The sequence below is a fragment of the Lithobates pipiens genome, unplaced genomic scaffold (genome assembly GCF_037356315.1).
Source record: "Lithobates pipiens isolate NorthernLeopardFrog02 unplaced genomic scaffold, aLitPip1_a1.2 Scaffold_18, whole genome shotgun sequence".
NCBI lineage: Eukaryota > Metazoa > Chordata > Amphibia > Anura > Ranidae > Lithobates > Lithobates pipiens.
In genome coordinates, this window is record NW_027507758.1 from 580,315,172 (window position 1) to 580,342,041 (window position 26,870).

At 53.5% G+C, this 26,870-nt stretch overlaps 8 non-coding genes across 8 annotated transcripts; all 8 read left to right on the forward strand.

The window, feature by feature from the left end:
* Nucleotides 1-595: 595 nt before the first annotated feature.
* On the forward strand, nt 596-668 carry TRNAA-AGC (transfer RNA alanine (anticodon AGC)). The gene has a single exon. It is a non-coding gene; the product is annotated as a tRNA-Ala (tRNA).
* A 2,139-nt stretch (nt 669-2,807) lies between these two features.
* Nucleotides 2,808-2,880, forward strand: TRNAA-AGC (transfer RNA alanine (anticodon AGC)). The gene has a single exon. It is a non-coding gene; the product is annotated as a tRNA-Ala (tRNA).
* A 2,139-nt stretch (nt 2,881-5,019) lies between these two features.
* On the forward strand, nt 5,020-5,092 carry TRNAA-AGC (transfer RNA alanine (anticodon AGC)). Its single transcript has one exon. It is a non-coding gene; the product is annotated as a tRNA-Ala (tRNA).
* Nucleotides 5,093-7,231: 2,139 nt separating this feature from the next.
* Nucleotides 7,232-7,304, forward strand: TRNAA-AGC (transfer RNA alanine (anticodon AGC)). The gene has a single exon. It is a non-coding gene; the product is annotated as a tRNA-Ala (tRNA).
* A 4,350-nt stretch (nt 7,305-11,654) lies between these two features.
* Nucleotides 11,655-11,727, forward strand: TRNAA-AGC (transfer RNA alanine (anticodon AGC)). The gene has a single exon. It is a non-coding gene; the product is annotated as a tRNA-Ala (tRNA).
* Nucleotides 11,728-16,078: 4,351 nt separating this feature from the next.
* TRNAA-AGC (transfer RNA alanine (anticodon AGC)) lies at nt 16,079-16,151 on the forward strand. The gene has a single exon. It is a non-coding gene; the product is annotated as a tRNA-Ala (tRNA).
* Nucleotides 16,152-18,290: 2,139 nt separating this feature from the next.
* Nucleotides 18,291-18,363, forward strand: TRNAA-AGC (transfer RNA alanine (anticodon AGC)). Its single transcript has one exon. It is a non-coding gene; the product is annotated as a tRNA-Ala (tRNA).
* Nucleotides 18,364-24,932: 6,569 nt separating this feature from the next.
* TRNAA-AGC (transfer RNA alanine (anticodon AGC)) lies at nt 24,933-25,005 on the forward strand. The gene has a single exon. It is a non-coding gene; the product is annotated as a tRNA-Ala (tRNA).
* The last annotated feature ends 1,865 nt before the right edge of the window (nt 25,006-26,870 follow it).

Below are 26,870 nucleotides of genomic sequence, written 5' to 3' on the forward strand. Positions count from 1 at the left end.
GCATAGGAAAAGGCAACGTAGCAGAGGATGGTTTCGATCCATCGACCTCTGGGTTATGGGCCCAGCACGCTTCCGCTGCGCCACTCTGCTCTTGTCGCTGGCCATCCTCATGGATTTCGACAAGCGAATCCCAAGTCAAGCGTGGGCGAGAGCTGGACTCTCCTAGGCCAGCTGAGCGAGGGTGGTGGCGCCTGGCCCGGCGTGGAGCATTGGTGGTTCAGTGGTAGAATTCTCGCCTGCCACGCGGGAGGCCCGGGTTCGATTCCCGGCCAATGCAATTATGGGCTCTTGGTGTTTGTAGCTCTCTCCCCCAATTTCCAGCCCCATGGAATGCCTCAAGGCACAAGGTGTTTCTTGTCGAGAATGTATTAGGCGGTGTGAGTGCTTTTTGAAACCACCTTCTCCCAATGACATCATTGAAACCCATGGGGCCATACTTCAGAAGGGGCTCAGTTGTCCAAGGTCTTGGGGGAGTGGCTCTCCTGGTGTCTAGCGGCCAGAGCAAGTTGTGGATTTAGCAAAACTGCCTATAGTTTACACATAGCCCAGGAGAGGACAGGGATCAGCCATAGCACAAGCAACAACCTCAAGCAAAGGGGGATTAGCTCAAATGGTAGAGCGCTCGCTTAGCATGCGAGAGGTAGCGGGATCGATGCCCGCATTCTCCAAATGCAGCTTTCCTGATTTGCCAGGAGACACCTTGCTTTTGTGTTTGATGTTGAAGCTTGGAACCGAGCGCCGTGAGCAACATGGGAAGCCGGAGTCCTCCTCATAACGCGTGCCAAGGCGTTGCCACGTTTTTGTGGTGGCAACTGTGGCTTCAGCCAAAGTCACGTAGGCAGTGTTGGACAAAAGCAATCTAGTAAACAAAGCACGAGCAGGCCTCCATGGCCAAGAGACAATATTTCATTAGCGCAAAAGGTGCCAGTGCCATGCTTACGCTGAGAGCTTTGGACTCGTTGAATCACCTGAATCAGGTTCAACTTCTCTTTGTGTGCGAAAGAAAGGCCTTTGGGCCCGCACGCAAGCAAATATCGATTGGCATAGGAAAGGGCAACGTAGCAGAGGATGGTTTCGATCCATCGACCTCTGGGTTATGGGCCCAGCACGCTTCCGCTGCGCCACTCTGCTCTTGTCGCTGACCAACCTCAACAACCACATGTGGATGTAGTTTGCCAGCGATTCCCACGGGGAGTGGGTCCATGTGGCAAAGTCACAATGTAGACGACTAGGCGTTTCCATTGATTTTCGACCAGCGAATCCCAAGTCAAGCGTGGGCGAGAGCTGGACTCTCCTAGACCAGCTGAGCGAGGGTGGTGGCAAGTGGCCCGGCGTGGAGCATTGGTGGTTCAGTGGTAGAATTCTCGCCTGCCACGCGGGAGGCCCGGGTTCGATTCCCGGCCAATGCAATTATGGGCTCTTTGTGTTTGCAGCGCTCTCCCCCAATTTCCAGCCCCGTGGAGTGCATCAAGGCACAAGGTGTTTCTTGTCGAGAATGTACTAGGCGGTGTGAGTGCTTTTTGAAACCAGCCTTCTCCCAATTACATCATTGAAACCCATGGGGCCATACCTCTGAAGGGGCTCAGTTGTCAAAGGTCGTAGGAGGGAAAAAAAAGGGGGGTGCAAACCTTCTACGCTAGGAAAGCGGGTGGCTCTCCTGGTGTCTAGCGGCCAGAGCAGGTTGTGGATTTCGCAAAACTGACTATATTTTACACATAGCCCAGGAGAGGACAGGGATCAGCCATAGCGCAAGCAACACACTCGAGCAAAGGGGGATTAGCTCAAGTGGCAGAGCGCTCGCTTTGCATGCGAGAGGTAGCGGGATCGATGCCCGCATTCTCCAAACGCAGCTTTCCTGGTTTCACGGGAGGCACCTTGCTTTTGTGTTTGATGTTGAAGCTTGGAACCGAGCGCCGTGAGCAACATGGGAAGCCGGAGTGCTCCTCATAACATGTGCCAAGGCATTGCCACGTTTTTGTGGTGGCATCTGTGGCTTCAGCCAAAGTCACGTAGGCAGTATTGGACAAAAGCAATCAATTAAAGAAAGCACGACCAGGCTTCCATGGCCAAGAGACAATATTCCATTAGGGGGAAAGGTGCCAGTGCCATGCTTACGCTGAGAGCTTTGGACTCGTTGAATCACCTGAATCAGGTTCAACTTCTCTTTGTGTGCGAAAGAAAGGCCTTTGGGCCCGCAAGCAAATATCGATTGGCATAGGAAAAGGCAACGTAGCAGAGGATGGTTTCGATCCATCGACCTCTGGGTTATGGGCCCAGCACGCTTCCGCTGCGCCACTCTGCTCTTGTCGCTGGCCATCCTCATGGATTTCGACAAGCGAATCCCAAGTCAAGCGTGGGCGAGAGCTGGACTCTCCTAGGCCAGCTGAGCGAGGGTGGTGGCGCCTGGCCCGGCGTGGAGCATTGGTGGTTCAGTGGTAGAATTCTCGCCTGCCACGCGGGAGGCCCGGGTTCGATTCCCGGCCAATGCAATTATGGGCTCTTGGTGTTTGTAGCTCTCTCCCCCAATTTCCAGCCCCATGGAATGCCTCAAGGCACAAGGTGTTTCTTGTCGAGAATGTATTAGGCGGTGTGAGTGCTTTTTGAAACCACCTTCTCCCAATGACATCATTGAAACCCATGGGGCCATACTTCAGAAGGGGCTCAGTTGTCCAAGGTCTTGGGGGAGTGGCTCTCCTGGTGTCTAGCGGCCAGAGCAAGTTGTGGATTTAGCAAAACTGCCTATAGTTTACACATAGCCCAGGAGAGGACAGGGATCAGCCATAGCACAAGCAACAACCTCAAGCAAAGGGGGATTAGCTCAAATGGTAGAGCGCTCGCTTAGCATGCGAGAGGTAGCGGGATCGATGCCCGCATTCTCCAAATGCAGCTTTCCTGATTTGCCAGGAGACACCTTGCTTTTGTGTTTGATGTTGAAGCTTGGAACCGAGCGCCGTGAGCAACATGGGAAGCCGGAGTCCTCCTCATAACGCGTGCCAAGGCGTTGCCACGTTTTTGTGGTGGCAACTGTGGCTTCAGCCAAAGTCACGTAGGCAGTGTTGGACAAAAGCAATCTAGTAAACAAAGCACGAGCAGGCCTCCATGGCCAAGAGACAATATTTCATTAGCGCAAAAGGTGCCAGTGCCATGCTTACGCTGAGAGCTTTGGACTCGTTGAATCACCTGAATCAGGTTCAACTTCTCTTTGTGTGCGAAAGAAAGGCCTTTGGGCCCGCACGCAAGCAAATATCGATTGGCATAGGAAAGGGCAACGTAGCAGAGGATGGTTTCGATCCATCGACCTCTGGGTTATGGGCCCAGCACGCTTCCGCTGCGCCACTCTGCTCTTGTCGCTGACCAACCTCAACAACCACATGTGGATGTAGTTTGCCAGCGATTCCCACGGGGAGTGGGTCCATGTGGCAAAGTCACAATGTAGACGACTAGGCGTTTCCATTGATTTTCGACCAGCGAATCCCAAGTCAAGCGTGGGCGAGAGCTGGACTCTCCTAGACCAGCTGAGCGAGGGTGGTGGCAAGTGGCCCGGCGTGGAGCATTGGTGGTTCAGTGGTAGAATTCTCGCCTGCCACGCGGGAGGCCCGGGTTCGATTCCCGGCCAATGCAATTATGGGCTCTTTGTGTTTGCAGCGCTCTCCCCCAATTTCCAGCCCCGTGGAGTGCATCAAGGCACAAGGTGTTTCTTGTCGAGAATGTACTAGGCGGTGTGAGTGCTTTTTGAAACCAGCCTTCTCCCAATTACATCATTGAAACCCATGGGGCCATACCTCTGAAGGGGCTCAGTTGTCAAAGGTCGTAGGAGGGAAAAAAAAGGGGGGTGCAAACCTTCTACGCTAGGAAAGCGGGTGGCTCTCCTGGTGTCTAGCGGCCAGAGCAGGTTGTGGATTTCGCAAAACTGACTATATTTTACACATAGCCCAGGAGAGGACAGGGATCAGCCATAGCGCAAGCAACACACTCGAGCAAAGGGGGATTAGCTCAAGTGGCAGAGCGCTCGCTTTGCATGCGAGAGGTAGCGGGATCGATGCCCGCATTCTCCAAACGCAGCTTTCCTGGTTTCACGGGAGGCACCTTGCTTTTGTGTTTGATGTTGAAGCTTGGAACCGAGCGCCGTGAGCAACATGGGAAGCCGGAGTGCTCCTCATAACATGTGCCAAGGCATTGCCACGTTTTTGTGGTGGCATCTGTGGCTTCAGCCAAAGTCACGTAGGCAGTATTGGACAAAAGCAATCAATTAAAGAAAGCACGACCAGGCTTCCATGGCCAAGAGACAATATTCCATTAGGGGGAAAGGTGCCAGTGCCATGCTTACGCTGAGAGCTTTGGACTCGTTGAATCACCTGAATCAGGTTCAACTTCTCTTTGTGTGCGAAAGAAAGGCCTTTGGGCCCGCAAGCAAATATCGATTGGCATAGGAAAAGGCAACGTAGCAGAGGATGGTTTCGATCCATCGACCTCTGGGTTATGGGCCCAGCACGCTTCCGCTGCGCCACTCTGCTCTTGTCGCTGGCCATCCTCATGGATTTCGACAAGCGAATCCCAAGTCAAGCGTGGGCGAGAGCTGGACTCTCCTAGGCCAGCTGAGCGAGGGTGGTGGCGCCTGGCCCGGCGTGGAGCATTGGTGGTTCAGTGGTAGAATTCTCGCCTGCCACGCGGGAGGCCCGGGTTCGATTCCCGGCCAATGCAATTATGGGCTCTTGGTGTTTGTAGCTCTCTCCCCCAATTTCCAGCCCCATGGAATGCCTCAAGGCACAAGGTGTTTCTTGTCGAGAATGTATTAGGCGGTGTGAGTGCTTTTTGAAACCACCTTCTCCCAATGACATCATTGAAACCCATGGGGCCATACTTCAGAAGGGGCTCAGTTTTCCAAGGTCTTGGGGGAGTGGCTCTCCTGGTGTCTAGCGGCCAGAGCAAGTTGTGGATTTAGCAAAACTGCCTATAGTTTACACATAGCCCAGGAGAGGACAGGGATCAGCCATAGCACAAGCAACAACCTCAAGCAAAGGGGGATTAGCTCAAATGGTAGAGCGCTCGCTTAGCATGCGAGAGGTAGCGGGATCGATGCCCGCATTCTCCAAATGCAGCTTTCCTGATTTGCCAGGAGACACCTTGCTTTTGTGTTTGATGTTGAAGCTTGGAACCGAGCGCCGTGAGCAACATGGGAAGCCGGAGTCCTCCTCATAACGCGTGCCAAGGCGTTGCCACGTTTTTGTGGTGGCAACTGTGGCTTCAGCCAAAGTCACGTAGGCAGTGTTGGACAAAAGCAATCTAGTAAACAAAGCACGAGCAGGCCTCCATGGCCAAGAGACAATATTTCATTAGCGCAAAAGGTGCCAGTGCCATGCTTACGCTGAGAGCTTTGGACTCGTTGAATCACCTGAATCAGGTTCAACTGCTCTTTGTGTGCGAAAGAAAGGCCTTTGGGCCCGCACGCAAGCAAATATCGATTGGCATAGGAAAGGGCAACGTAGCAGAGGATGGTTTCGATCCATCGACCTCTGGGTTATGGGCCCAGCACGCTTCCGCTGCGCCACTCTGCTCTTGTCGCTGACCAACCTCAACAACCACATGTGGATGTAGTTTGCCAGCGATTCCCACGGGGAGTGGGTCCATGTGGCAAAGTCACAATGTAGACGACTAGGCGTTTCCATTGATTTTCGACCAGCGAATCCCAAGTCAAGCGTGGGCGAGAGCTGGACTCTCCTAGACCAGCTGAGCGAGGGTGGTGGCAAGTGGCCCGGCGTGGAGCATTGGTGGTTCAGTGGTAGAATTCTCGCCTGCCACGCGGGAGGCCCGGGTTCGATTCCCGGCCAATGCAATTATGGGCTCTTTGTGTTTGCAGCGCTCTCCCCCAATTTCCAGCCCCGTGGAGTGCATCAAGGCACAAGGTGTTTCTTGTCGAGAATGTACTAGGCGGTGTGAGTGCTTTTTGAAACCAGCCTTCTCCCAATTACATCATTGAAACCCATGGGGCCATACCTCTGAAGGGGCTCAGTTGTCAAAGGTCGTAGGAGGGAAAAAAAAGGGGGGTGCAAACCTTCTACGCTAGGAAAGCGGGTGGCTCTCCTGGTGTCTAGCGGCCAGAGCAGGTTGTGGATTTCGCAAAACTGACTATATTTTACACATAGCCCAGGAGAGGACAGGGATCAGCCATAGCGCAAGCAACACACTCGAGCAAAGGGGGATTAGCTCAAGTGGCAGAGCGCTCGCTTTGCATGCGAGAGGTAGCGGGATCGATGCCCGCATTCTCCAAACGCAGCTTTCCTGGTTTCACGGGAGGCACCTTGCTTTTGTGTTTGATGTTGAAGCTTGGAACCGAGCGCCGTGAGCAACATGGGAAGCCGGAGTGCTCCTCATAACATGTGCCAAGGCATTGCCACGTTTTTGTGGTGGCATCTGTGGCTTCAGCCAAAGTCACGTAGGCAGTATTGGACAAAAGCAATCAATTAAAGAAAGCACGACCAGGCTTCCATGGCCAAGAGACAATATTCCATTAGGGGGAAAGGTGCCAGTGCCATGCTTACGCTGAGAGCTTTGGACTCGTTGAATCACCTGAATCAGGTTCAACTTCTCTTTGTGTGCGAAAGAAAGGCCTTTGGGCCCGCAAGCAAATATCGATTGGCATAGGAAAAGGCAACGTAGCAGAGGATGGTTTCGATCCATCGACCTCTGGGTTATGGGCCCAGCACGCTTCCGCTGCGCCACTCTGCTCTTGTCGCTGGCCATCCTCATGGATTTCGACAAGCGAATCCCAAGTCAAGCGTGGGCGAGAGCTGGACTCTCCTAGGCCAGCTGAGCGAGGGTGGTGGCGCCTGGCCCGGCGTGGAGCATTGGTGGTTCAGTGGTAGAATTCTCGCCTGCCACGCGGGAGGCCCGGGTTCGATTCCCGGCCAATGCAATTATGGGCTCTTGGTGTTTGTAGCTCTCTCCCCCAATTTCCAGCCCCATGGAATGCCTCAAGGCACAAGGTGTTTCTTGTCGAGAATGTATTAGGCGGTGTGAGTGCTTTTTGAAACCACCTTCTCCCAATGACATCATTGAAACCCATGGGGCCATACTTCAGAAGGGGCTCAGTTGTCCAAGGTCTTGGGGGAGTGGCTCTCCTGGTGTCTAGCGGCCAGAGCAAGTTGTGGATTTAGCAAAACTGCCTATAGTTTACACATAGCCCAGGAGAGGACAGGGATCAGCCATAGCACAAGCAACAACCTCAAGCAAAGGGGGATTAGCTCAAATGGTAGAGCGCTCGCTTAGCATGCGAGAGGTAGCGGGATCGATGCCCGCATTCTCCAAATGCAGCTTTCCTGATTTGCCAGGAGACACCTTGCTTTTGTGTTTGATGTTGAAGCTTGGAACCGAGCGCCGTGAGCAACATGGGAAGCCGGAGTCCTCCTCATAACGCGTGCCAAGGCGTTGCCACGTTTTTGTGGTGGCAACTGTGGCTTCAGTCAAAGTCACGTAGGCAGTGTTGGACAAAAGCAATCTAGTAAACAAAGCACGAGCAGGCCTCCATGGCCAAGAGACAATATTTCATTAGCGCAAAAGGTGCCAGTGCCATGCTTACGCTGAGAGCTTTGGACTCGTTGAATCACCTGAATCAGGTTCAACTTCTCTTTGTGTGCGAAAGAAAGGCCTTTGGGCCCGCACGCAAGCAAATATCGATTGGCATAGGAAAGGGCAACGTAGCAGAGGATGGTTTCGATCCATCGACCTCTGGGTTATGGGCCCAGCACGCTTCCGCTGCGCCACTCTGCTCTTGTCGCTGACCAACCTCAACAACCACATGTGGATGTAGTTTGCCAGCGATTCCCACGGGGAGTGGGTCCATGTGGCAAAGTCACAATGTAGACGACTAGGCGTTTCCATTGATTTTCGACCAGCGAATCCCAAGTCAAGCGTGGGCGAGAGCTGGACTCTCCTAGACCAGCTGAGCGAGGGTGGTGGCAAGTGGCCCGGCGTGGAGCATTGGTGGTTCAGTGGTAGAATTCTCGCCTGCCACGCGGGAGGCCCGGGTTCGATTCCCGGCCAATGCAATTATGGGCTCTTTGTGTTTGCAGCGCTCTCCCCCAATTTCCAGCCCCGTGGAGTGCATCAAGGCACAAGGTGTTTCTTGTCGAGAATGTACTAGGCGGTGTGAGTGCTTTTTGAAACCAGCCTTCTCCCAATTACATCATTGAAACCCATGGGGCCATACCTCTGAAGGGGCTCAGTTGTCAAAGGTCGTAGGAGGGAAAAAAAAGGGGGGTGCAAACCTTCTACGCTAGGAAAGCGGGTGGCTCTCCTGGTGTCTAGCGGCCAGAGCAGGTTGTGGATTTCGCAAAACTGACTATATTTTACACATAGCCCAGGAGAGGACAGGGATCAGCCATAGCGCAAGCAACACACTCGAGCAAAGGGGGATTAGCTCAAGTGGCAGAGCGCTCGCTTTGCATGCGAGAGGTAGCGGGATCGATGCCCGCATTCTCCAAACGCAGCTTTCCTGGTTTCACGGGAGGCACCTTGCTTTTGTGTTTGATGTTGAAGCTTGGAACCGAGCGCCGTGAGCAACATGGGAAGCCGGAGTGCTCCTCATAACATGTGCCAAGGCATTGCCACGTTTTTGTGGTGGCATCTGTGGCTTCAGCCAAAGTCACGTAGGCAGTATTGGACAAAAGCAATCAATTAAAGAAAGCACGACCAGGCTTCCATGGCCAAGAGACAATATTCCATTAGGGGGAAAGGTGCCAGTGCCATGCTTACGCTGAGAGCTTTGGACTCGTTGAATCACCTGAATCAGGTTCAACTTCTCTTTGTGTGCGAAAGAAAGGCCTTTGGGCCCGCAAGCAAATATCGATTGGCATAGGAAAAGGCAACGTAGCAGAGGATGGTTTCGATCCATCGACCTCTGGGTTATGGGCCCAGCACGCTTCCGCTGCGCCACTCTGCTCTTGTCGCTGGCCATCCTCATGGATTTCGACAAGCGAATCCCAAGTCAAGCGTGGGCGAGAGCTGGACTCTCCTAGGCCAGCTGAGCGAGGGTGGTGGCGCCTGGCCCGGCGTGGAGCATTGGTGGTTCAGTGGTAGAATTCTCGCCTGCCACGCGGGAGGCCCGGGTTCGATTCCCGGCCAATGCAATTATGGGCTCTTGGTGTTTGTAGCTCTCTCCCCCAATTTCCAGCCCCATGGAATGCCTCAAGGCACAAGGTGTTTCTTGTCGAGAATGTATTAGGCGGTGTGAGTGCTTTTTGAAACCACCTTCTCCCAATGACATCATTGAAACCCATGGGGCCATACTTCAGAAGGGGCTCAGTTGTCCAAGGTCTTGGGGGAGTGGCTCTCCTGGTGTCTAGCGGCCAGAGCAAGTTGTGGATTTAGCAAAACTGCCTATAGTTTACACATAGCCCAGGAGAGGACAGGGATCAGCCATAGCACAAGCAACAACCTCAAGCAAAGGGGGATTAGCTCAAATGGTAGAGCGCTTGCTTAGCATGCGAGAGGTAGCGGGATCGATGCCCGCGTTCTCCAAATGCAGCTTTCCTGATTTGCCAGGAGACACCTTGCTTTTGTGTTTGATGTTGAAGCTTGGAACCGAGCGCCGTGAGCAACATGGGAAGCCGGAGTCCTCCTCATAACGCGTGCCAAGGCGTTGCCACGTTTTTGTGGTGGCAACTGTGGCTTCAGCCAAAGTCACGTAGGCAGTGTTGGACAAAAGCAATCTAGTAAACAAAGCACGAGCAGGCCTCCATGGCCAAGAGACAATATTTCATTAGCGCAAAAGGTGCCAGTGCCATGCTTACGCTGAGAGCTTTGGACTCGTTGAATCACCTGAATCAGGTTCAACTTCTCTTTGTGTGCGAAAGAAAGGCCTTTGGGCCCGCACGCAAGCAAATATCGATTGGCATAGGAAAGGGCAACGTAGCAGAGGATGGTTTCGATCCATCGACCTCTGGGTTATGGGCCCAGCACGCTTCCGCTGCGCCACTCTGCTCTTGTCGCTGACCAACCTCAACAACCACATGTGGATGTAGTTTGCCAGCGATTCCCACGGGGAGTGGGTCCATGTGGCAAAGTCACAATGTAGACGACTAGGCGTTTCCATTGATTTTCGACCAGCGAATCCCAAGTCAAGCGTGGGCGAGAGCTGGACTCTCCTAGACCAGCTGAGCGAGGGTGGTGGCAAGTGGCCCGGCGTGGAGCATTGGTGGTTAAGTGGTAGAATTCTCGCCTGCCACGCGGGAGGCCCGGGTTCGATTCCCGGCCAATGCAATTATGGGCTCTTTGTGTTTGCAGCGCTCTCCCCCAATTTCCAGCCCCGTGGAGTGCATCAAGGCACAAGGTGTTTCTTGTCGAGAATGTACTAGGCGGTGTGAGTGCTTTTTGAAACCAGCCTTCTCCCAATTACATCATTGAAACCCATGGGGCCATACCTCTGAAGGGGCTCAGTTGTCAAAGGTCGTAGGAGGGAAAAAAAAGGGGGGTGCAAACCTTCTACGCTAGGAAAGCGGGTGGCTCTCCTGGTGTCTAGCGGCCAGAGCAGGTTGTGGATTTCGCAAAACTGACTATATTTTACACATAGCCCAGGAGAGGACAGGGATCAGCCATAGCGCAAGCAACACACTCGAGCAAAGGGGGATTAGCTCAAGTGGCAGAGCGCTCGCTTTGCATGCGAGAGGTAGCGGGATCGATGCCCGCATTCTCCAAACGCAGCTTTCCTGGTTTCACGGGAGGCACCTTGCTTTTGTGTTTGATGTTGAAGCTTGGAACCGAGCGCCGTGAGCAACATGGGAAGCCGGAGTGCTCCTCATAACATGTGCCAAGGCATTGCCACGTTTTTGTGGTGGCATCTGTGGCTTCAGCCAAAGTCACGTAGGCAGTATTGGACAAAAGCAATCAATTAAAGAAAGCACGACCAGGCTTCCATGGCCAAGAGACAATATTCCATTAGGGGGAAAGGTGCCAGTGCCATGCTTACGCTGAGAGCTTTGGACTCGTTGAATCACCTGAATCAGGTTCAACTTCTCTTTGTGTGCGAAAGAAAGGCCTTTGGGCCCGCAAGCAAATATCGATTGGCATGGAAAAGGCAACGTAGCAGAGGATGGTTTCGATCCATCGACCTCTGGGTTATGGGCCCAGCACGCTTCCGCTGCGCCACTCTGCTCTTGTCGCTGGCCATCCTCATGGATTTCGACAAGCGAATCCCAAGTCAAGCGTGGGCGAGAGCTGGACTCTCCTAGGCCAGCTGAGCGAGGGTGGTGGCGCCTGGCCCGGCGTGGAGCATTGGTGGTTCAGTGGTAGAATTCTCGCCTGCCACGCGGGAGGCCCGGGTTCGATTCCCGGCCAATGCAATTATGGGCTCTTGGTGTTTGTAGCTCTCTCCCCCAATTTCCAGCCCCATGGAATGCCTCAAGGCACAAGGTGTTTCTTGTCGAGAATGTATTAGGCGGTGTGAGTGCTTTTTGAAACCACCTTCTCCCAATGACATCATTGAAACCCATGGGGCCATACTTCAGAAGGGGCTCAGTTGTCCAAGGTCTTGGGGGAGTGGCTCTCCTGGTGTCTAGCGGCCAGAGCAAGTTGTGGATTTAGCAAAACTGCCTATAGTTTACACATAGCCCAGGAGAGGACAGGGATCAGCCATAGCACAAGCAACAACCTCAAGCAAAGGGGGATTAGCTCAAATGGTAGAGCGCTCGCTTAGCATGCGAGAGGTAGCGGGATCGATGCCCGCATTCTCCAAATGCAGCTTTCCTGATTTGCCAGGAGACACCTTGCTTTTGTGTTTGATGTTGAAGCTTGGAACCGAGCGCCGTGAGCAACATGGGAAGCCGGAGTCCTCCTCATAACGCGTGCCAAGGCGTTGCCACGTTTTTGTGGTGGCAACTGTGGCTTCAGCCAAAGTCACGTAGGCAGTGTTGGACAAAAGCAATCTAGTAAACAAAGCACGAGAAGGCCTCCATGGCCAAGAGACAATATTTCATTAGCGCAAAAGGTGCCAGTGCCATGCTTACGCTGAGAGCTTTGGACTCGTTGAATCACCTGAATCAGGTTCAACTTCTCTTTGTGTGCGAAAGAAAGGCCTTTGGGCCCGCACGCAAGCAAATATCGATTGGCATAGGAAAGGGCAACGTAGCAGAGGATGGTTTCGATCCATCGACCTCTGGGTTATGGGCCCAGCACGCTTCCGCTGCGCCACTCTGCTCTTGTCGCTGACCAACCTCAACAACCACATGTGGATGTAGTTTGCCAGCGATTCCCACGGGGAGTGGGTCCATGTGGCAAAGTCACAATGTAGACGACTAGGCGTTTCCATTGATTTTCGACCAGCGAATCCCAAGTCAAGCGTGGGCGAGAGCTGGACTCTCCTAGACCAGCTGAGCGAGGGTGGTGGCAAGTGGCCCGGCGTGGAGCATTGGTGGTTCAGTGGTAGAATTCTCGCCTGCCACGCGGGAGGCCCGGGTTCGATTCCCGGCCAATGCAATTATGGGCTCTTTGTGTTTGCAGCGCTCTCCCCCAATTTCCAGCCCCGTGGAGTGCATCAAGGCACAAGGTGTTTCTTGTCGAGAATGTACTAGGCGGTGTGAGTGCTTTTTGAAACCAGCCTTCTCCCAATTACATCATTGAAACCCATGGGGCCATACCTCTGAAGGGGCTCAGTTGTCAAAGGTCGTAGGAGGGAAAAAAAAGGGGGGTGCAAACCTTCTACGCTAGGAAAGCGGGTGGCTCTCCTGGTGTCTAGCGGCCAGAGCAGGTTGTGGATTTCGCAAAACTGACTATATTTTACACATAGCCCAGGAGAGGACAGGGATCAGCCATAGCGCAAGCAACACACTCGAGCAAAGGGGGATTAGCTCAAGTGGCAGAGCGCTCGCTTTGCATGCGAGAGGTAGCGGGATCGATGCCCGCATTCTCCAAACGCAGCTTTCCTGGTTTCACGGGAGGCACCTTGCTTTTGTGTTTGATGTTGAAGCTTGGAACCGAGCGCCGTGAGCAACATGGGAAGCCGGAGTGCTCCTCATAACATGTGCCAAGGCATTGCCACGTTTTTGTGGTGGCATCTGTGGCTTCAGCCAAAGTCACGTAGGCAGTATTGGACAAAAGCAATCAATTAAAGAAAGCACGACCAGGCTTCCATGGCCAAGAGACAATATTCCATTAGGGGGAAAGGTGCCAGTGCCATGCTTACGCTGAGAGCTTTGGACTCGTTGAATCACCTGAATCAGGTTCAACTTCTCTTTGTGTGCGAAAGAAAGGCCTTTGGGCCCGCAAGCAAATATCGATTGGCATAGGAAAAGGCAACGTAGCAGAGGATGGTTTCGATCCATCGACCTCTGGGTTATGGGCCCAGCACGCTTCCGCTGCGCCACTCTGCTCTTGTCGCTGGCCACCCTCATGGATTTCGACAAGCGAATCCCAAGTCAAGCGTGGGCGAGAGCTGGACTCTCCTAGGCCAGCTGAGCGAGGGTGGTGGCGCCTGGCCCGGCGTGGAGCATTGGTGGTTCAGTGGTAGAATTCTCGCCTGCCACGCGGGAGGCCCGGGTTCGATTCCCGGCCAATGCAATTATGGGCTCTTGGTGTTTGTAGCTCTCTCCCCCAATTTCCAGCCCCATGGAATGCCTCAAGGCACAAGGTGTTTCTTGTCGAGAATGTATTAGGCGGTGTGAGTGCTTTTTGAAACCACCTTCTCCCAATGACATCATTGAAACCCATGGGGCCATACTTCAGAAGGGGCTCAGTTGTCCAAGGTCTTGGGGGAGTGGCTCTCCTGGTGTCTAGCGGCCAGAGCAAGTTGTGGATTTAGCAAAACTGCCTATAGTTTACACATAGCCCAGGAGAGGACAGGGATCAGCCATAGCACAAGCAACAACCTCAAGCAAAGGGGGATTAGCTCAAATGGTAGAGCGCTTGCTTAGCATGCGAGAGGTAGCGGGATCGATGCCCGCATTCTCCAAATGCAGCTTTCCTGATTTGCCAGGAGACACCTTGCTTTTGTGTTTGATGTTGAAGCTTGGAACCGAGCGCCGTGAGCAACATGGGAAGCCGGAGTCCTCCTCATAACGCGTGCCAAGGCGTTGCCACGTTTTTGTGGTGGCAACTGTGGCTTCAGCCAAAGTCACGTAGGCAGTGTTGGACAAAAGCAATCTAGTAAACAAAGCACGAGCAGGCCTCCATGGCCAAGAGACAATATTTCATTAGCGCAAAAGGTGCCAGTGCCATGCTTACGCTGAGAGCTTTGGACTCGTTGAATCACCTGAATCAGGTTCAACTTCTCTTTGTGTGCGAAAGAAAGGCCTTTGGGCCCGCACGCAAGCAAATATCGATTGGCATAGAAAAAGGCAACGTAGCAGAGGATGGTTTCGATCCATCGACCTCTGGGTTATGGGCCCAGCACGCTTCCGCTGCGCCACTCTGCTCTTGTCGCTGACCAACCTCAACAACCACATGTGGATGTAGTTTGCCAGCGATTCCCACGGGGAGTGGGTCCATGTGGCAAAGTCACAATGTAGACGACTAGGCGTTTCCATTGATTTTCGACCAGCGAATCCCAAGTCAAGCGTGGGCGAGAGCTGGACTCTCCTAGACCAGCTGAGCGAGGGTGGTGGCAAGTGGCCCGGCGTGGAGCATTGGTGGTTCAGTGGTAGAATTCTCGCCTGCCACGCGGGAGGCCCGGGTTCGATTCCCGGCCAATGCAATTATGGGCTCTTTGTGTTTGCAGCGCTCTCCCCCAATTTCCAGCCCCGTGGAGTGCATCAAGGCACAAGGTGTTTCTTGTCGAGAATGTACTAGGCGGTGTGAGTGCTTTTTGAAACCAGCCTTCTCCCAATTACATCATTGAAACCCATGGGGCCATACCTCTGAAGGGGCTCAGTTGTCAAAGGTCGTAGGAGGGAAAAAAAAGGGGGGTGCAAACCTTCTACGCTAGGAAAGCGGGTGGCTCTCCTGGTGTCTAGCGGCCAGAGCAGGTTGTGGATTTCGCAAAACTGACTATATTTTACACATAGCCCAGGAGAGGACAGGGATCAGCCATAGCGCAAGCAACACACTCGAGCAAAGGGGGATTAGCTCAAGTGGCAGAGCGCTCGCTTTGCATGCGAGAGGTAGCGGGATCGATGCCCGCATTCTCCAAACGCAGCTTTCCTGGTTTCACGGGAGGCACCTTGCTTTTGTGTTTGATGTTGAAGCTTGGAACCGAGCGCCGTGAGCAACATGGGAAGCCGGAGTGCTCCTCATAACATGTGCCAAGGCATTGCCACGTTTTTGTGGTGGCATCTGTGGCTTCAGCCAAAGTCACGTAGGCAGTATTGGACAAAAGCAATCAATTAAAGAAAGCACGACCAGGCTTCCATGGCCAAGAGACAATATTCCATTAGGGGGAAAGGTGCCAGTGCCATGCTTACGCTGAGAGCTTTGGACTCGTTGAATCACCTGAATCAGGTTCAACTTCTCTTTGTGTGCGAAAGAAAGGCCTTTGGGCCCGCAAGCAAATATCGATTGGCATAGGAAAAGGCAACGTAGCAGAGGATGGTTTCGATCCATCGACCTCTGGGTTATGGGCCCAGCACGCTTCCGCTGCGCCACTCTGCTCTTGTCGCTGGCCATCCTCATGGATTTCGACAAGCGAATCCCAAGTCAAGCGTGGGCGAGAGCTGGACTCTCCTAGGCCAGCTGAGTGAGGGTGGTGGCGCCTGGCCCGGCGTGGAGCATTGGTGGTTCAGTGGTAGAATTCTCGCCTGCCACGCGGGAGGCCCGGGTTCGATTCCCGGCCAATGCAATTATGGGCTCTTGGTGTTTGTAGCTCTCTCCCCCAATTTCCAGCCCCATGGAATGCCTCAAGGCACAAGGTGTTTCTTGTCGAGAATGTATTAGGCGGTGTGAGTGCTTTTTGAAACCACCTTCTCCCAATGACATCATTGAAACCCATGGGGCCATACTTCAGAAGGGGCTCAGTTGTCCAAGGTCTTGGGGGAGTGGCTCTCCTGGTGTCTAGCGGCCAGAGCAAGTTGTGGATTTAGCAAAACTGCCTATAGTTTACACATAGCCCAGGAGAGGACAGGGATCAGCCATAGCACAAGCAACAACCTCAAGCAAAGGGGGATTAGCTCAAATGGTAGAGCGCTCGCTTAGCATGCGAGAGGTAGCGGGATCGATGCCCGCATTCTCCAAATGCAGCTTTCCTGATTTGCCAGGAGACACCTTGCTTTTGTGTTTGATGTTGAAGCTTGGAACCGAGCGCCGTGAGCAACATGGGAAGCCGGAGTCCTCCTCATAACGCGTGCCAAGGCGTTGCCACGTTTTTGTGGTGGCAACTGTGGCTTCAGCCAAAGTCACGTAGGCAGTGTTGGACAAAAGCAATCTAGTAAACAAAGCACGAGCAGGCCTCCATGGCCAAGAGACAATATTTCATTAGCGCAAAAGGTGCCAGTGCCATGCTTACGCTGAGAGCTTTGGACTCGTTGAATCACCTGAATCAGGTTCAACTTCTCTTTGTGTGCGAAAGAAAGGCCTTTGGGCCCGCACGCAAGCAAATATCGATTGGCATAGGAAAGGGCAACGTAGCAGAGGATGGTTTCGATCCATCGACCTCTGGGTTATGGGCCCAGCACGCTTCCGCTGCGCCACTCTGCTCTTGTCGCTGACCAACCTCAACAACCACATGTGGATGTAGTTTGCCAGCGATTCCCACGGGGAGTGGGTCCATGTGGCAAAGTCACAATGTAGACGACTAGGTGTTTCCATTGATTTTCGACCAGCGAATCCCAAGTCAAGCGTGGGCGAGAGCTGGACTCTCCTAGACCAGCTGAGCGAGGGTGGTGGCAAGTGGCCCGGCGTGGAGCATTGGTGGTTCAGTGGTAGAATTCTCGCCTGCCACGCGGGAGGCCCGGGTTCGATTCCCGGCCAATGCAATTATGGGCTCTTTGTGTTTGCAGCGCTCTCCCCCAATTTCCAGCCCCGTGGAGTGCATCAAGGCACAAGGTGTTTCTTGTCGAGAATGTACTAGGCGGTGTGAGTGCTTTTTGAAACCAGCCTTCTCCCAATTACATCATTGAAACCCATGGGGCCATACCTCTGAAGGGGCTCAGTTGTCAAAGGTCGTAGGAGGGAAAAAAAAGGGGGGTGCAAACCTTCTACGCTAGGAAAGCGGGTGGCTCTCCTGGTGTCTAGCGGCCAGAGCAGGTTGTGGATTTCGCAAAACTGACTATATTTTACACATAGCCCAGGAGAGGACAGGGATCAGCCATAGCGCAAGCAACACACTCGAGCAAAGGGGGATTAGCTCAAGTGGCAGAGCGCTCGCTTTGCATGCGAGAGGTAGCGGGATCGATGCCCGCATTCTCCAAACGCAGCTTTCCTGGTTTCACGGGAGGCACCTTGCTTTTGTGTTTGATGTTGAAGCTTGGAACCGAGCGCCGTGAGCAACATGGGAAGCCGGAGTGCTCCTCATAACATGTGCCAAGGCATTGCCACGTTTTTGTGGTGGCATCTGTGGCTTCAGCCAAAGTCACGTAGGCAGTATTGGACAAAAGCAATCAATTAAAGAAAGCACGACCAGGCTTCCATGGCCAAGAGACAATATTCCATTAGGGGGAAAGGTGCCAGTGCCATGCTTACGCTGAGAGCTTTGGACTCGTTGAATCACCTGAATCAGGTTCAACTTCTCTTTGTGTGCGAAAGAAAGGCCTTTGGGCCCGCAAGCAAATATCGATTGGCATAGGAAAAGGCAACGTAGCAGAGGATGGTTTCGATCCATCGACCTCTGGGTTATGGGCCCAGCACGCTTCCGCTGCGCCACTCTGCTCTTGTCGCTGGCCATCCTCATGGATTTCGACAAGCGAATCCCAAGTCAAGCGTGGGCGAGAGCTGGACTCTCCTAGGCCAGCTGAGCGAGGGTGGTGGCGCCTGGCCCGGCGTGGAGCATTGGTGGTTCAGTGGTAGAATTCTCGCCTGCCACGCGGGAGGCCCGGGTTCGATTCCCGGCCAATGCAATTATGGGCTCTTGGTGTTTGTAGCTCTCTCCCCCAATTTCCAGCCCCATGGAATGCCTCAAGGCACAAGGTGTTTCTTGTCGAGAATGTATTAGGCGGTGTGAGTGCTTTTTGAAACCACCTTCTCCCAATGACATCATTGAAACCCATGGGGCCATACTTCAGAAGGGGCTCAGTTGTCCAAGGTCTTGGGGGAGTGGCTCTCCTGGTGTCTAGCGGCCAGAGCAAGTTGTGGATTTAGCAAAACTGCCTATAGTTTACACATAGCCCAGGAGAGGACAGGGATCAGCCATAGCACAAGCAACAACCTCAAGCAAAGGGGGATTAGCTCAAATGGTAGAGCGCTCGCTTAGCATGCGAGAGGTAGCGGGATCGATGCCCGCATTCTCCAAATGCAGCTTTCCTGATTTGCCAGGAGACACCTTGCTTTTGTGTTTGATGTTGAAGCTTGGAACCGAGCGCCGTGAGCAACATGGGAAGCCGGAGTCCTCCTCATAACGCGTGCCAAGGCGTTGCCACGTTTTTGTGGTGGCAACTGTGGCTTCAGCCAAAGTCACGTAGGCAGTGTTGGACAAAAGCAATCTAGTAAACAAAGCACGAGCAGGCCTCCATGGCCAAGAGACAATATTTCATTAGCGCAAAAGGTGCCAGTGCCATGCTTACGCTGAGAGCTTTGGACTCGTTGAATCACCTGAATCAGGTTCAACTTCTCTTTGTGTGCGAAAGAAAGGCCTTTGGGCCCGCACGCAAGCAAATATCGATTGGCATAGGAAAGGGCAACGTAGCAGAGGATGGTTTCGATCCATCGACCTCTGGGTTATGGGCCCAGCACGCTTCCGCTGCGCCACTCTGCTCTTGTCACTGACCAACCTCAACAACCACATGTGGATGTAGTTTGCCAGCGATTCCCACGGGGAGTGGGTCCATGTGGCAAAGTCACAATGTAGACGACTAGGCGTTTCCATTGATTTTCGACCAGCGAATCCCAAGTCAAGCGTGGGCGAGAGCTGGACTCTCCTAGACCAGCTGAGCGAGGGTGGTGGCAAGTGGCCCGGCGTGGAGCATTGGTGGTTCAGTGGTAGAATTCTCGCCTGCCACGCGGGAGGCCCGGGTTCGATTCCCGGCCAATGCAATTATGGGCTCTTTCTGTTTGCAGCGCTCTCCCCCAATTTCCAGCCCCGTGGGGTGCATCAAGGCACAAGGTGTTTCTTGTCGAGAATGTACTAGGCGGTGTGAGTGCTTTTTGAAACCAGCCTTCTCCCAATTACATCATTGAAACCCATGGGGCCATACCTCTGAAGGGGCTCAGTTGTCAAAGGTCGTAGGAGGGAAAAAAAAGGGGGGTGCAAACCTTCTACGCTAGGAAAGCGGGTGGCTCTCCTGGTGTCTAGCGGCCAGAGCAGGTTGTGGATTTCGCAAAACTGACTATATTTTACACATAGCCCAGGAGAGGACAGGGATCAGCCATAGCGCAAGCAACACACTCGAGCAAAGGGGGATTAGCTCAAGTGGCAGAGCGCTCGCTTTGCATGCGAGAGGTAGCGGGATCGATGCCCGCATTCTCCAAACGCAGCTTTCCTGGTTTCACGGGAGGCACCTTGCTTTTGTGTTTGATGTTGAAGCTTGGAACCGAGCGCCGTGAGCAACATGGGAAGCCGGAGTGCTCCTCATAACATGTGCCAAGGCATTGCCACGTTTTTGTGGTGGCATCTGTGGCTTCAGCCAAAGTCACGTAGGCAGTATTGGACAAAAGCAATCAATTAAAGAAAGCACGACCAGGCTTCCATGGCCAAGAGACAATATTCCATTAGGGGGAAAGGTGCCAGTGCCATGCTTACGCTGAGAGCTTTGGACTCGTTGAATCACCTGAATCAGGTTCAACTTCTCTTTGTGTGCGAAAGAAAGGCCTTTGGGCCCGCAAGCAAATATCGATTGGCATAGGAAAAGGCAACGTAGCAGAGGATGGTTTCGATCCATCGACCTCTGGGTTATGGGCCCAGCACGCTTCCGCTGCGCCACTCTGCTCTTGTCGCTGACCATCCTCATGGATTTCGACAAGCGAATCCCAAGTCAAGCGTGGGCGAGAGCTGGACTCTCCTAGGCCAGCTGAGCGAGGGTGGTGGCGCCTGGCCCGGCGTGGAGCATTGGTGGTTCAGTGGTAGAATTCTCGCCTGCCACGCGGGAGGCCCGGGTTCGATTCCCGGCCAATGCAATTATGGGCTCTTGGTGTTTGTAGCTCTCTCCCCCAATTTCCAGCCCCATGGAATGCCTCAAGGCACAAGGTGTTTCTTGTCGAGAATGTATTAGGCGGTGTGAGTGCTTTTTGAAACCACCTTCTCCCAATGACATCATTGAAACCCATGGGGCCATACTTCAGAAGGGGCTCAGTTGTCCAAGGTCTTGGGGGAGTGGCTCTCCTGGTGTCTAGCGGCCAGAGCAAGTTGTGGATTTAGCAAAACTGCCTATAGTTTACACATAGCCCAGGAGAGGACAGGGATCAGCCATAGCACAAGCAACAACCTCAAGCAAAGGGGGATTAGCTCAAATGGTAGAGCGCTCGCTTAGCATGCGAGAGGTAGCGGGATCGATGCCCGCGTTCTCCAAATGCAGCTTTCCTGATTTGCCAGGAGACACCTTGCTTTTGTGTTTGATGTTGAAGCTTGGAACCGAGCGCCGTGAGCAACATGGGAAGCCGGAGTCCTCCTCATAACGCGTGCCAAGGCGTTGCCACGTTTTTGTGGTGGCAACTGTGGCTTCAGCCAAAGTCACGTAGGCAGTGTTGGACAAAAGCAATCTAGTAAACAAAGCACGAGCAGGCCTCCATGGCCAAGAGACAATATTTCATTAGCGCAAAAGGTGCCAGTGCCATGCTTACGCTGAGAGCTTTGGACTCGTTGAATCACCTGAATCAGGTTCAACTTCTCTTTGTGTGCGAAAGAAAGGCCTTTGGGCCCGCACGCAAGCAAATATCGATTGGCATAGGAAAGGGCAACGTAGCAGAGGATGGTTTCGATCCATCGACCTCTGGGTTATGGGCCCAGCACGCTTCCGCTGCGCCACTCTGCTCTTGTCGCTGACCAACCTCAACAACCACATGTGGATGTAGTTTGCCAGCGATTCCCACGGGGAGTGGGTCCATGTGGCAAAGTCACAATGTAGACGACTAGGCGTTTCCATTGATTTTCGACCAGCGAATCCCAAGTCAAGCGTGGGCGAGAGCTGGACTCTCCTAGACCAGCTGAGCGAGGGTGGTGGCAAGTGGCCCGGCGTGGAGCATTGGTGGTTAAGTGGTAGAATTCTCGCCTGCCACGCGGGAGGCCCGGGTTCGATTCCCGGCCAATGCAATTATGGGCTCTTTGTGTTTGCAGCGCTCTCCCCCAATTTCCAGCCCCGTGGAGTGCATCAAGGCACAAGGTGTTTCTTGTCGAGAATGTACTAGGCGGTGTGAGTGCTTTTTGAAACCAGCCTTCTCCCAATTACATCATTGAAACCCATGGGGCCATACCTCTGAAGGGGCTCAGTTGTCAAAGGTCGTAGGAGGGAAAAAAAAGGGGGGTGCAAACCTTCTACGCTAGGAAAGCGGGTGGCTCTCCTGGTGTCTAGCGGCCAGAGCAGGTTGTGGATTTCGCAAAACTGACTATATTTTACACATAGCCCAGGAGAGGACAGGGATCAGCCATAGCGCAAGCAACACACTCGAGCAAAGGGGGATTAGCTCAAGTGGCAGAGCGCTCGCTTTGCATGCGAGAGGTAGCGGGATCGATGCCCGCATTCTCCAAACGCAGCTTTCCTGGTTTCACGGGAGGCACCTTGCTTTTGTGTTTGATGTTGAAGCTTGGAACCGAGCGCCGTGAGCAACATGGGAAGCCGGAGTGCTCCTCATAACATGTGCCAAGGCATTGCCACGTTTTTGTGGTGGCATCTGTGGCTTCAGCCAAAGTCACGTAGGCAGTATTGGACAAAAGCAATCAATTAAAGAAAGCACGACCAGGCTTCCATGGCCAAGAGACAATATTCCATTAGGGGGAAAGGTGCCAGTGCCATGCTTACGCTGAGAGCTTTGGACTCGTTGAATCACCTGAATCAGGTTCAACTTCTCTTTGTGTGCGAAAGAAAGGCCTTTGGGCCCGCAAGCAAATATCGATTGGCATAGGAAAAGGCAACGTAGCAGAGGATGGTTTCGATCCATCGACCTCTGGGTTATGGGCCCAGCACGCTTCCGCTGCGCCACTCTGCTCTTGTCGCTGGCCATCCTCATGGATTTCGACAAGCGAATCCCAAGTCAAGCGTGGGCGAGAGCTGGACTCTCCTAGGCCAGCTGAGCGAGGGTGGTGGCGCCTGGCCCGGCGTGGAGCATTGGTGGTTCAGTGGTAGAATTCTCGCCTGCCACGCGGGAGGCCCGGGTTCGATTCCCGGCCAATGCAATTATGGGCTCTTGGTGTTTGTAGCTCTCTCCCCCAATTTCCAGCCCCATGGAATGCCTCAAGGCACAAGGTGTTTCTTGTCGAGAATGTATTAGGCGGTGTGAGTGCTTTTTGAAACCACCTTCTCCCAATGACATCATTGAAACCCATGGGGCCATACTTCAGAAGGGGCTCAGTTGTCCAAGGTCTTGGGGGAGTGGCTCTCCTGGTGTCTAGCGGCCAGAGCAAGTTGTGGATTTAGCAAAACTGCCTATAGTTTACACATAGCCCAGGAGAGGACAGGGATCAGCCATAGCACAAGCAACAACCTCAAGCAAAGGGGGATTAGCTCAAATGGTAGAGCACTCGCTTAGCATGCGAGAGGTAGCGGGATCGATGCCCGCATTCTCCAAATGCAGCTTTCCTGATTTGCCAGGAGACACCTTGCTTTTGTGTTTGATGTTGAAGCTTGGAACCGAGCGCCGTGAGCAACATGGGAAGCCGGAGTCCTCCTCATAACGCGTGCCAAGGCGTTGCCACGTTTTTGTGGTGGCAACTGTGGCTTCAGCCAAAGTCACGTAGGCAGTGTTGGACAAAAGCAATCTAGTAAACAAAGCACGAGCAGGCCTCCATGGCCAAGAGACAATATTTCATTAGCGCAAAAGGTGCCAGTGCCAGTGCCATGCTTACGCTGAGAGCTTTGGACTCGTTGAATCACCTGAATCAGGTTCAACTTCTCTTTGTGTGCGAAAGAAAGGCCTTTGGGCCCGCACGCAAGCAAATATCGATTGGCATAGGAAAGGGCAACGTAGCAGAGGATGGTTTCGATCCATCGACCTCTGGGTTATGGGCCCAGCACGCTTCCGCTGCGCCACTCTGCTCTTGTCGCTGACCAACCTCAACAACCACATGTGGATGTAGTTTGCCAGCGATTCCCACGGGGAGTGGGTCCATGTGGCAAAGTCACAATGTAGACGACTAGGCGTTTCCATTGATTTTCGACCAGCGAATCCCAAGTCAAGCGTGGGCGAGAGCTGGACTCTCCTAGACCAGCTGAGCGAGGGTGGTGGCAAGTGGCCCGGCGTGGAGCATTGGTGGTTCAGTGGTAGAATTCTCGCCTGCCACGCGGGAGGCCCGGGTTCGATTCCCGGCCAATGCAATTATGGGCTCTTTGTGTTTGCAGCGCTCTCCCCCAATTTCCAGCCCCGTGGAGTGCATCAAGGCACAAGGTGTTTCTTGTCGAGAATGTACTAGGCGGTGTGAGTGCTTTTTGAAACCAGCCTTCTCCCAATTACATCATTGAAACCCATGGGGCCATGCCTCTGAAGGGGCTCAGTTGTCAAAGGTCGTAGGAGGGAAAAAAAAGGGGGGTGCAAACCTTCTACGCTAGGAAAGTGGGTGGCTCTCCTGGTGTCTAGCGGCCAGAGCAGGTTGTGGATTTCGCAAAACTGACTATATTTTACACATAGCCCAGGAGAGGACAGGGATCAGCCATAGCGCAAGCAACACACTCGAGCAAAGGGGGATTAGCTCAAGTGGCAGAGCGCTCGCTTTGCATGCGAGAGGTAGCGGGATCGATGCCCGCATTCTCCAAACGCAGCTTTCCTGGTTTCACGGGAGGCACCTTGCTTTTGTGTTTGATGTTGAAGCTTGGAACCGAGCGCCGTGAGCAACATGGGAAGCCGGAGTGCTCCTCATAACATGTGCCAAGGCATTGCCACGTTTTTGTGGTGGCATCTGTGGCTTCAGCCAAAGTCACGTAGGCAGTATTGGACAAAAGCAATCAATTAAAGAAAGCACGACCAGGCTTCCATGGCCAAGAGACAATATTCCATTAGGGGGAAAGGTGCCAGTGCCATGCTTACGCTGAGAGCTTTGGACTCGTTGAATCACCTGAATCAGGTTCAACTTCTCTTTGTGTGCGAAAGAAAGGCCTTTGGGCCCGCAAGCAAATATCGATTGGCATAGGAAAAGGCAACGTAGCAGAGGATGGTTTCGATCCATCGACCTCTGGGTTATGGGCCCAGCACGCTTCCGCTGCGCCACTCTGCTCTTGTCGCTGGCCATCCTCATGGATTTCGACAAGCGAATCCCAAGTCAAGCGTGGGCGAGAGCTGGACTCTCCTAGGCCAGCTGAGCGAGGGTGGTGGCGCCTGGCCCGGCGTGGAGCATTGGTGGTTCAGTGGTAGAATTCTCGCCTGCCACGCGGGAGGCCCGGGTTCGATTCCCGGCCAATGCAATTATGGGCTCTTGGTGTTTGTAGCTCTCTCCCCCAATTTCCAGCCCCATGGAATGCCTCAAGGCACAAGGTGTTTCTTGTCGAGAATGTATTAGGCGGTGTGAGTGCTTTTTGAAACCACCTTCTCCCAATGACATCATTGAAACCCATGGGGCCATACTTCAGAAGGGGCTCAGTTGTCCAAGGTCTTGGGGGAGTGGCTCTCCTGGTGTCTAGCGGCCAGAGCAAGTTGTGGATTTAGCAAAACTGCCTATAGTTTACACATAGCCCAGGAGAGGACAGGGATCAGCCATAGCACAAGCAACAACCTCAAGCAAAGGGGGATTAGCTCAAATGGTAGAGCGCTCGCTTAGCATGCGAGAGGTAGCGGGATCGATGCCCGCATTCTCCAAATGCAGCTTTCCTGATTTGCCAGGAGACACCTTGCTTTTGTGTTTGATGTTGAAGCTTGGAACCGAGCGCCGTGAGCAACATGGGAAGCCGGAGTCCTCCTCATAACGCGTGCCAAGGCGTTGCCACGTTTTTGTGGTGGCAACTGTGGCTTCAGCCAAAGTCACGTAGGCAGTGTTGGACAAAAGCAATCTAGTAAACAAAGCACGAGCAGGCCTCCATGGCCAAGAGACAATATTTCATTAGCGCAAAAGGTGCCAGTGCCATGCTTACGCTGAGAGCTTTGGACTCGTTGAATCACCTGAATCAGGTTCAACTTCTCTTTGTGTGCGAAAGAAAGGCCTTTGGGCCCGCACGCAAGCAAATATCGATTGGCATAGGAAAGGGCAACGTAGCAGAGGATGGTTTCGATCCATCGACCTCTGGGTTATGGGCCCAGCACGCTTCCGCTGCGCCACTCTGCTCTTGTCGCTGACCAACCTCAACAACCACATGTGGATGTAGTTTGCCAGCGATTCCCACGGGGAGTGGGTCCATGTGGCAAAGTCACAATGTAGACGACTAGGCGTTTCCATTGATTTTCGACCAGCGAATCCCAAGTCAAGCGTGGGCGAGAGCTGGACTCTCCTAGACCAGCTGAGCGAGGGTGGTGGCAAGTGGCCCGGCGTGGAGCATTGGTGGTTAAGTGGTAGAATTCTCGCCTGCCACGCGGGAGGCCCGGGTTCGATTCCCGGCCAATGCAATTATGGGCTCTTTGTGTTTGCAGCGCTCTCCCCCAATTTCCAGCCCCGTGGAGTGCATCAAGGCACAAGGTGTTTCTTGTCGAGAATGTACTAGGCGGTGTGAGTGCTTTTTGAAACCAGCCTTCTCCCAATTACATCATTGAAACCCATGGGGCCATACCTCTGAAGGGGCTCAGTTGTCAAAGGTCGTAGGAGGGAAAAAAAAGGGGGGTGCAAACCTTCTACGCTAGGAAAGCGGGTGGCTCTCCTGGTGTCTAGCGGCCAGAGCAGGTTGTGGATTTCGCAAAACTGACTATATTTTACACATAGCCCAGGAGAGGACAGGGATCAGCCATAGCGCAAGCAACACACTCGAGCAAAGGGGGATTAGCTCAAGTGGCAGAGCGCTCGCTTTGCATGCGAGAGGTAGCGGGATCGATGCCCGCATTCTCCAAACGCAGCTTTCCTGGTTTCACGGGAGGCACCTTGCTTTTGTGTTTGATGTTGAAGCTTGGAACCGAGCGCCGTGAGCAACATGGGAAGCCGGAGTGCTCCTCATAACATGTGCCAAGGCATTGCCACGTTTTTGTGGTGGCATCTGTGGCTTCAGCCAAAGTCACGTAGGCAGTATTGGACAAAAGCAATCAATTAAAGAAAGCACGACCAGGCTTCCATGGCCAAGAGACAATATTCCATTAGGGGGAAAGGTGCCAGTGCCATGCTTACGCTGAGAGCTTTGGACTCGTTGAATCACCTGAATCAGGTTCAACTTCTCTTTGTGTGCGAAAGAAAGGCCTTTGGGCCCGCAAGCAAATATCGATTGGCATAGGAAAAGGCAACGTAGCAGAGGATGGTTTCGATCCATCGACCTCTGGGTTATGGGCCCAGCACGCTTCCGCTGCGCCACTCTGCTCTTGTCGCTGGCCATCCTCATGGATTTCGACAAGCGAATCCCAAGTCAAGCGTGGGCGAGAGCTGGACTCTCCTAGGCCAGCTGAGCGAGGGTGGTGGCGCCTGGCCCGGCGTGGAGCATTGGTGGTTCAGTGGTAGAATTCTCGCCTGCCACGCGGGAGGCCCGGGTTCGATTCCCGGCCAATGCAATTATGGGCTCTTGGTGTTTGTAGCTCTCTCCCCCAATTTCCAG